General features: G+C 61.9%; 1 protein-coding gene across 12 annotated transcripts in view; it reads left to right on the plus strand.

Annotated features, from left to right (window-relative positions):
• The first annotated feature begins 9695 nt into the window (after nucleotides 1-9695).
• ZNF335 (zinc finger protein 335) overlaps nucleotides 9696-10089 on the plus strand; it is a 10076-nt gene continuing 9682 nt past the window's right edge. For 3 of the 12 annotated variants that reach the window (XM_041478745.1, XM_041478750.1, XM_041478749.1), the window contains exon 1: nucleotides 9702-9936. The gene's annotated coding sequence lies outside the window, so the exon portion shown is untranslated. The other 9 variants (XM_041478747.1, XM_041478746.1, XM_041478743.1 and 6 more) reach the window with 7 other exon arrangements.

Below are 10089 nucleotides of genomic sequence, written 5' to 3' on the forward strand. Positions count from 1 at the left end.
GGGTGGGAGGGCAGTGAGTCACCCTCAGACCCCTCAGCGCCGACTCACGCTCCCTTCTCCCTTCCCACGGTGACGAAACGCACACTCCATCTCTGCCTTAACTGTTTCATCACCTTGTTTACTAAACACGCTGCGTTCCGCAGCCACGCGAGGAGGACAGGAAGGAGAGTGGCTGGGCAGCTGCACCGGGCCACAGCACAGCACCGAATGGCCACCCTGGGGCTGCCCTGCACAGGCACTGCCCTGCTGGCCCCAAGGCCATGGTAGCTGTGGGGACAGCAGAGCATCACTGGAGGCCAGCCAGGTGCTCAGGACCCTGTAGCTGTGCCATCACACCAGCTGACACTGAGCTTGGCTGGCCAAGGGCTGATGGTGCTAGACACAGACCCACAAGAACGTGGGTGGGCATGGGGGCAGGTAGCAGTGGAACCCCCACCTGAGCACCAGCACCTGGAGCCCACCTGCCTGGGGTTTGGGAGCTTGCACCCTCACCAGGACTCTACATCCTTCCCCACCATAGCTGCATCACCCCAGTGGGTCAGAGTGTTTCGTTTCCAGCATTGGAGATGCCCATGGCTCCTCACCCCATGACTCCAAGCCCAAATGCCAGCAGCTGAATGGCAGAGCTCCCTGGTACCAGAGGCAGTGCCTGCCCAGGAGCAGCTCGGGGCACAGGAATGCTCCACCTAGGGCCCTGGCAAATTAGGGGTGCCCTATCCTTGCTGCCCTGCTCTGCAGGGTGCTGCTGACTCAGGTTCCCACCCAGCACAGCACAGACCTTGCCATGGGATGGTGTTTTCCTGCTTCTCCCAAAGTGCCGACGCTTGTGGGAACGAGAGCAGTGAAGGGGAAAGCAAACAGGGATGAGGAGCGAGGAGAAAACAGATGGCAGAGAAGAAGGCGCAGCGTCAGCGGGGGGGAGGGAGGACTGGTGCAGCCCAGTGAGGCTGCTGAGACACAGGTCCCAGAGCAGCTCCCCTGACCAGCACTCACAAACCCCATGAGCCCAAAGAAGCTCAGCCCCATGAACTCAGCTGGCTTCATCAGGAGTATCCTCCTGTTCACCCCATTACTGTTGGTGTCTGTCTTCCCAGCACAGTGCCAGACTGGGCTCAGCAGCCACCCAGTCCCAGTATCCCCCCCAGCTCTGGCTGAGCCAAACCAGCAGCTCCTGGCCCAGCCAAAGGACAAGCAGGTTATGCTGGCACCCAGCACAGCTGGGGACAGTGAGAGGTCAGGGCTCTGCTCCCTGTGCCCTTGGAGAGGAACCCCCATGCCCAAGTGAGGGCTCATCCCTGGGGCAGCATCACCTGCCAGATGCCCTGTGCTGGTGGGGTGCATCCCAGGGCCACGGCTGGCTGGGCACAGGAAACCCACCGGCAGTGTGGGCTAAGCTGGAAGGAAGCAATGGTGAGAAATCAGGGGGTTGCTTCACTCCCCCACCACAGCCCTGCAAGAGCAGCCCCAATTCCCTGGCACAGGAAATTGCTTCACAAACAGCCGCCGTCCTGCACCTGGTGTGACAAACACATCCAGCCAAGCATTCCCTCATGGTGGGACATAGCCCAGGGACCCTGCAGCCAGGTCACCCTACAGCCCCTCCCCACAGGGTCCAGCCTGCCCCCCTTGTCACTGTGATGGCCCAGCAGGCAGGAGGCAGTGGCTCTCTGTGCTCCTTGCCTGGCTAGCAGATGAGGTGAGGAGGGCCTCTGCCAAGGTGCCCTGAGAGCCCATTGAAGCTGGTGGCTCCTGAGGCACTTGGGGAGCAGGCACTGCTCCACATCCTCTGCTCTCCAGCCTGCCAGGACCTCAGCCCACAGCACAGAGCTGTTGTAGGAGCTGGGTGCTAAATAACCTCTGGGAGGATGAACCTGCAGGGCATCCCTGACAACGAGACTTGTGACTCCAGCTCTGGGATATAGTCAGAAATTCAGATCTGACTCTGGTCTCCCCACCACTGTGCCAGATCTCTTGGCCTTCCCCATGCTATTCCCATCCTTCGTTTCCATCACATGCAGAAGCCACAGCTCCAACAGCCTGGGCACTCTGCCAGGGCACACATGGCATCGTGCTGCCTGTGGCACCCTGAGGGCAGAGCCACAGCCCAGCAGCACAGGGTAGCGCTGGCAGAAAAGGGGCTGGGAGGGGAGTGGGACCTTGGAGCAAGTGATGGCAGAAGGAGATGAGGGCCAATGCCCTACACACTGTGCACCAGTCCCAGCAAGCCCTCGAGCTGGGCAGTGGGAGCTCCAGTGGGGGGTTGGCAGCCGCAGCTCTGCCCCCGTCCTGGCCGCTCCCACTGACTCATGGCCCCGCTCACCAGCTTCCTCCTGGAACCATCCCGGGGGAATTTCTGGTGACTCTCTGGAGGCTCGTCAGGGAGCAGGGCCAGGGCAGCAGGGAAACCCCCATGTCTGGCAGTGCTGGCAGCCTCTGTGGCAGGCAGGGAATTCTGTGGGACGGGCTTGGCACTGCTGGCATTAGCCCCATGCAAGGCAGCCTCGATCAGCTTGTCTATGGGAGCTGGGTCAAAGCACAGGTTCCTCAGAAAATGCACGTGTGGAGGGAGGCTTGGGGCAGCCACTGCAGCTAGTGGGAAAGAGAGGAGGGCAGTGGTGACAGGGCAGTGCCACAGGCAGGAGAGGGCTGTGGATGGCAGAGACCCCAGGAGCTGTGCACAGCCCAGGCTGCCCATGGCCTTTTTCACTCCCAGAGCCCCTGACAGGAGTGAGATGGAAAATCCCAGGCAGACATCCTCCATCCCAGACACTGCCCGAGCCACGAGGTTGCCGGTCACCGCCGTCGCTGCCGAAAGGGGAAGGAACAGCCACCGCAGCCCCTTCACACACCCTTACTCATGGCCACCCCCATGCAGACCCTCTGTGTGAAACTGATCCAGGACCTCAAGAGGGCTGCTGCCTGCCTGGATCCCTGCCCAGGACAGAGGCTGACAGGACACAGTGGCACCTCTGCAAGGCTGCAGGTCTCCTGCTGGGAGGTGCTGGTTGGGTCAGCAGTATGGTTTGGGGGGATTGTATGGGGCCCCTAGACCCCCTCCCAGCTCAATTCCCCCCATAGAAGCAAGCAGGGTGGGGGCCAGCCAGGGAGTGTGGCACCAGACAGCCAGGGGAGAGGTCCACAAACATGAGATGCACCAGGGCAACAAAGCTGGTGGGGAGCTGAGGAACCAGGGGTGAGGGAACATCCAGTTGCCAGAGTTACTGCTTCACACCCAGGAACCCCAGCCAGGGCACAGGGGTACACAGGAGCAAAGGACAGGCACAGGCGTGTAGATGGCATCAGGTTCCCTTCCAGCATAAGCAGGAGTGTGGTGGCAAGGGGAAGTGGGGTGGGAGAGAGTCAGCATCTTGTGCGGGTGAGACAGCACTGGACTGAGGAGAGCAAGTGCCGGTCTCAGGGGGAACACAACCTGTGCAGAGAGGGGAGGGAGCACTTGGACCTGGCAGAAGCTGCAGAGAGAGCCAGTGCCACGGCCACCATGGCACAGCCAGACCCCCTGAGCAGTGGGCAGGGCATTACTGCATGCCTCTAGCTGAGCATGTCCCATGGGCTCTGCTCCACCCCATGCTCAGGGAGCAGAATCGACACCCCAGCAGTGGCTGCCATAGCCAGCACCGGTCCATGGTATGCAGTGACCAGAGCACAGGGATACTTGGCGTGGGAGCAGGACAGGGCAGAGGGAGCAGCTCTGCGTCAGAGGCTCGGAGCTCCATCACTCCTGCTTAAGGGCTCCAGACAGAAACAACATTCCTGCACACACTTCCCGTATCTGCTGTCCTGGCGCTGGGCCCCGCGTGGGCTGGGACTGCAGTCTCCAGCTGGGCCCAGGACCCTTCCCGGCAACCACCCTGCATGCCATGGATCCACAGCTCTCCAGCACCAGCAGTGCCTGGCCCTGCATCTCTTCCCCGCCTTCCCCAAGCTCTGTGGGGCACCTGCTCAGCTCCTTGCTTGCCCCTTGCCTCACCTGGGAAACTCCCCACCTCTCAGCATCCCCTTTTTGCCAACCCTTCATCCCTGTTTGCCTGGTGTCCCAGCCCCTTACCCCTCAGTCCCACTGCCAGCCAGCCCCGCTGTCCCCAGACTGATGCTGCTGCTCCCGCACCTTGTCTGGGTGAGGATGACGCGGCCGCCGTCACCGGGCGGCTCACTCCACCCTGCAGGCACTGAAACCAGCGCTGCCGTGTCACCACCCATCCCACTGCAGAGCACACATGACGGATCCCCTGCCTGCCACACCGATCCCGGTATCCAGGTGGGCGGCACAGTCACCTCCTTGTGCTGGGCTGGGACATCCCCTCCATGCCCACCCTGGGAACCCCCCATATCTGTTGGGGTCCCACTGGAATGCTGCAGGAGTCCCGCCCAGAGCTCCATTCACCAGGTGCTGGGGCTGGCAGCTGGCGCCTGGCACACCTCACACCGAGGCCACCAGCAGCCTGCTCCAAACATTGCAGGGCTCTTGTTCTTCAGGACTTCCTTGTTGTAGACTCCATCCCATCCCTTAACCCTCCTCCTGCCTCAGCTTCTGCCTCCAGCTTTGACCAACCTTTCTTCTCCCAAACTTTCCCACCTGCTGGGAGCAAGAGCATGGGATATTCAGGCAGGTGAGAGGAGCACAGGGTCCAGGTCACCTGGGGACCATTTAAGAAGGGGAACGGGCAGCCTCATGGCCATCATCCATCCCCTCAGCATCCCCCCTTGGGTGACCTGCTGGATCAGCTCCATGGAAGCATCTCCTGTGCACCACAGGACTGAGGCAGGAGCCGGGAGGGGAGCAGGGCAGGACAGAGCTGGGTGGCTGCCAGCTCTGGGGGCACAGCTGCTGCGGTGAACCATCAGCACCATGGCACAGGACGGGTGGGCAGCGCTTTGCTCCCGGCAGTGACACGGGCATGGCAGCTGCCTGCTAAAACAGGAAGAGCAGCAATTGTGACAATGACAAGGAACCTGACTGTGTGCAAGGGGACAACGTGCTGCCAGGAATCCATGGCTGTCAGCAATGGAGCGGCTTGGGAATAAGGAGCGGGGGTTTGTGGAAGGTGGAATATGGGCAAAACTGGTGGTATTTAATTGTAAACTGCGCAAAGCAGAAGGAAGGGCGGTAGATGCAACACGTTCAGATTTCAGTAAAACATTTGACAACTGTTCCAGCGCTTGCTGCCAAATTAACTCAGAGCAGCTCAGTTGTCAACACAGGCATATGGACAAAGCCCAGGCAGCCCAGGAATGGCACACAGCCTGGCTGTCCGCCGGGAGCTGCCCCGGCCACACGACCTGAGACCTTTCAAAACCGGGCATCGTGTGAGCGGAGGAAGGCACACCCTGCGTGAAGGAACACCAGGATGGACAGAGCTGCTGTGCTGCCCAGGGAGGACAAGGGCTGGAGAGCACCCAGGCAAGAGCCAGCAGACCTGTGAGAGCTGCCATGCCCCCACGGGGTGGGGAGCAGCCCCACAGTCTGCCTGCTCTGCCCTGGGGTGTAGCAACCCCTCTTTCATTTGCGGGGCTGGAGCGAGGGGGACTGAGCAGAGCAGCCTCACAGAACCAGCCTGGGCAGACATGCAGGACTGGCAGGGTCAGGAATGCCATGGCAGTGCCAGGTACTGACCCCCTGCTCCGGGACTGCTCATCCAGGCACAGGCCCTGTGCTGGGGACGAGTGCAGGGGACAGACAGAGCCCAGCACACTGCACACCCGAGGCCTTTGGGGCCCCGCTGCATACACAGTTCTCTGCCCACCTTGTTTATTTTACTTATATTTCAGTAATTTGCTGATTACCATTTTTTAACTAACCAGCAGTGATGAATCAGCAGCACGGGAGAGGGTGGAAACTGGTGGCCTTGGACTGTGGCTCCAAGGTCTCAGGGTCTGGGAAGGAAGCCACAGGATCCCTCCAGAAGGGGAAAAAAAACACTCAGCAGTAGCAGCAGCAGTTCTGGCAGGCGCGAGGGAGCCAGCTGTTTGCATCCAGCAGCTCCAAGCACATCCTGGAAAGGCTGTTGATAGCCCCAAAAACTTCCAGGAATGGCAGCCATGGCACTGATCTATGTGGGACAAGACCTATGGCACTGGGTGCGGGACAAGATACATCAGAGAAGGAATGCGTGGCTCAGCACCACTGTCACTCTGTCTTGGGGTCAGGGCAGGCACTGATGGCACAAGAGGCACCAGCACACACCAGAAGAGCCCCTCCATGCCCGAGGCACAGCCACCAGCAGCACCTCCAGGGCCAGTGAGCTGCCTCCTGCCAAGGGGACTGTGTGAGGTTTTGAGTGGTCTCACTGCCAACTTCCATGGGCTCCTCCACTGGGAGTGGCTCCCACCTGTCCCAGGAGGGCCCTGCCTGAGCCCAAGGGTGGCATTATGGCTGAGGTCATGGGTTCACCACAGCTTTGGTGGCCACAGAACACAGGCATCATCCTGTGGCACTCCCACTCACACCAGTGCTCTGGGAAATGGGGATCCCAGCGGAACAGCCAGCACAGGGGGAGGCTGCTCATCACAGAAACACCACCCATGGCACAGGGCAGAGGGGCAGTGCCCAGCAGGAAGCTATGCCAGCTCCCACGGCCACCCTGGCTGGCATGGAGTGATCCCCCAGGAGTGCCCCAGGAGCCTTCTCCAGGAGCCAGCATTGCTGGGAAGGCACAGAGCCGTGAGGCAATCTGGTGTGAAGAAAAACCATTTCCTGCAGCAGGGGCTGCTTTGCTCAACGTTTTACAAAATGTGCTGATGCAACTGCCCTTCCCAGGTGGGATATAAATACAAGCCTTGATGTGGATTCGTGCCCTGCAGCTACACAAACATCGCAACAATGTTTTCTTTGAAAAGAAAAAAGAAAACAAGGAGGAACAAACAGCGAGGATGACAAAATCACTGGCAGTGGAAGTCCGGGGTTCGGGTTGCAGGGGGGGGAAGCTGAGGCTCTGCCTTGGGCACCGTGCTCAGCACAACCATCTCCTATTTTGGGACAGTGACCGAGGCCATGAGCTCATGGAAGAGCCATTGTGGCAGCTCAGCAAACTGTACCGGGCAGGGGGCAGCCGGCGTGGCCAGGGCCACCAGCGAGGACAGCCCCTGACGGGGTCACCATCACTGCAGCTCACCCTGCCTGGACGGCAGCGTGTCTGGTGGGAGCTCCTTCCCAGCGCTGCATCCAGGCTGGAGAGCACAGAGCTGGGAAACCTCCCCGGGCGTGGGACAGCCTGTCAGAGCAGCCCATCAAGCAGCCTGATAAAACCAGCCTCATACTCCGCCCAAGCCTGAGCTTTGTCCTCCAGGCACAAGCGCTGCGTTGTCTCCTCAGCCCGCTCCCAAAAGCCCTTTAACCTGCTGCTCCCCCCCGCTAAGGTATTTGGACACACATCCAACACGTGTTGCAGCCATTTTTGGATTCTCTTTAAGCCTCTTGCTGAGATCTCTTTGTGTTTTCTTTGGCTCTGAAGTGATTTCAGGCTCGGAGGCACAACAGCGGAGAATTATCAGCAAGGAGCTGTGCCTGCAGAAGTGAGGACGGGAGCCGTGCTCTGCCTGCCCTGGAAATCCCCCGCTCACCCCGCTCGGGGGCACACAGCATTTTTAAAAATAGCAGGTTACCCATCACAGCAAACCTCTGCTTGGGACAATTCACCGAGACAGAGGACGTGGGGCACCTCTGCAGGGTGACAGGGAAGCTTGATGCAACTTTCCATCAGCCGAGCCAGCACCAGGAGGGCTCGTTTGAGCCCCCGGAGCTCAGGCTGTTCTGCCCTGCAGCCATCACCAGTTGGGAAAATCCTTCACTTGTCTCACTCAGCAGCTGACTGAAGGCAGAAAGAGGAAACCTGCTGGTCTGACACAAATCCATCCAGCTTCCTCTACCTGGCAGGCAGCTTTTGCCAAGGGTTCCTCTGACACCACTCCCCCTCCCCAGCAGAAACACGGAGCTTCCCCCAAGAGGGGGCACAAGGGCATTCCAAACCCAGAGAGAGCCGGTCACAGGCGGTGCTGGGCGCTGCCGGAGTGAGCTGCAGAACTACGGAGAGGGGACATCAGGCACAGGAGCACCTCCCTCCCATCCTCCCCACCTCCACCTCCCGCACTGAGCTGCACAGGGCTGCTTTAAAAAGCAATAGTGGGAGAAAAAAGCTCAAGCCCTTGGTCGTTCTGCGCTTCTGACATGACAGTGACGGCAGCAGCCGGGCGCATGTGGGGACTCAGCCCTGAGGCAGCGGCAGCAGCGCTGCGGCAGCAGAGCTCGCACAGCCAGCCCGGGGATGGCTCTCACCGCTGCTGTCTGCCCATGATGGATGAGGGCATAAACCTTTCAAGGATGCATTTAATTAGCTTGAAAAAGAGCCGGAAGGTGCACACGCAGCAGCTGGCGGCGCAGCTCCTCTGCTGCCTCTGCCGGACACACAGTGCCTCCGGGAACTGTCACCTGGGGCAGGACACCAGGGACCCGCAGAGCCCCAGGAGCGAGCCCCGGGCGGTGGGGCTGGATCCAGGCACCGCCTGCCTCGCCCCGGAGCGGAGGCACAGAGGCAGCACAGCCAAATGCTGCGGAGTGCTGATCCAGCCCAGCAGCCATCGGCTCGGGTTTCTGGCAGGCTATGTCCATGCTCAGACTGCGCCAGATGAGACACTGTCTGTCCTCCTGCAGCTGGCACCGTGTCAGCACCGGCTGGGACCGGCGACACGATGGCACTGCCCACCCCGACCTGCACTGCGGGCTGGCTTGGGCTGAGTGGCCCCGGAGCCGGCTGGGATGGAGAGCCCTGACCCCCCTCAGCCCGTGTGCTTCTTCCACAGGGACCCAGAGCCAGGGTCAGCCCCGACAGAGCACAGGCACAACACTGCTGCCTTTCTTCCAGGAAAAAACCGGGATAGAGCTGTCCTCAACAGAGCACTGCAACATGAGAAAATATCCGTGGGGACAGGGAGCCAGCTGAGGCTTTGTTAAAGCCATTGCCATGGAGCAGAGGCCAAGCCCAGGCCGTGCTCAGCTGAGCTCAGCTGGAGGACCTGGAAGAGCACCGCGACCAGCAGTGCTGCAGGGAGCTGGGACAGAGTGAGGTCCGAGTGCATCCTGCAGGGAACGCTGGGGCATCAGGAGGTGCCAGCAATGCCCCACTGCCGGCAGCGCCCTGGGAGCCCCGGGTGAGCCAGAGCAGCCCCAGACTGTGCACCCCCAGCGCGGGCAGCCAGTGCAGCCATCTGCTCTGGGGGAAAACCATCCCGGAGGGCAGAATTGGTGAGCGAGAGCCCATCGGAAGGTGGCTGCTGTTCAGATGCAGAGCTGCCACCGAAAGAGGCGGGTTTGGCATCAAGGAACAAACGGGCAGGAGGTGCCGTTCCCCGCCAGAGACCGACGGGGAAAGCGCTCAGCAGCCCGAGGCTGGCTGGACGCGGCAAGGCCCCGGGTCCCGCAGGGAAGGGCGAGGCGGGCCAGGATCACTCCGGGGATGGGCGGCCCCAGCGCCTACCGCGGGTTATGGAACGGGAGCTGGAGCGCCGGGGCTGCACGGCTCGGCCAAGCTAAGGACCTCGGTAGAGGGAACGCGCTACCGGGTCGGGTCGGGTCGGGCCGGGCTGGACCGGGCGGGAAGCGGAGGGAGGGGAGAGAACGGTGTGTCCGCACCCAGCGCCCGCTCCGGCCCAGTACCACCGCCACTTCCGCCTTCCCGTCACGTGACCAGCGCAACCCGGCGCGACGCCGACGCTCAGGGCCCGGGCGCCGCTTCCTGACGCCATGACGCAGGGTCCCACCACCGCCGACCCTTCCGCGGGGAAAGTAGTCCCCGACGGGGCGCCGAGGCCTCTCTCCTCCCGCGGGAGGCGGGCGGCCCCGGGAGGCGCCTGAGACGGCGGCCGGGGCGCGGAGTGCATCTCCGCCGCGGCGTGCGCTGCAGGCGGGGCAGCGGCTGGGCGGCCGTAAGTAGTCCCGGCGCGGGACCAGCGCCGCCATATCGCTGCGCGGCAAGAGGGCGGGGGGGCATGGCGGCCGCCGTGGTGCCGGCTCCGGCGGGGGCGCGGCGGGGCCGCGGCGGACCGGGTGAGGGCGCGGGTTGGCGGGCGGGCGGCGGC

Source organism: Pyrgilauda ruficollis, unplaced genomic scaffold (genome assembly GCF_017590135.1).
Source record: "Pyrgilauda ruficollis isolate IOZ18807 unplaced genomic scaffold, ASM1759013v1 scaffold46, whole genome shotgun sequence".
In the NCBI taxonomy this organism is placed as follows: domain Eukaryota; kingdom Metazoa; phylum Chordata; class Aves; order Passeriformes; family Passeridae; genus Pyrgilauda; species Pyrgilauda ruficollis.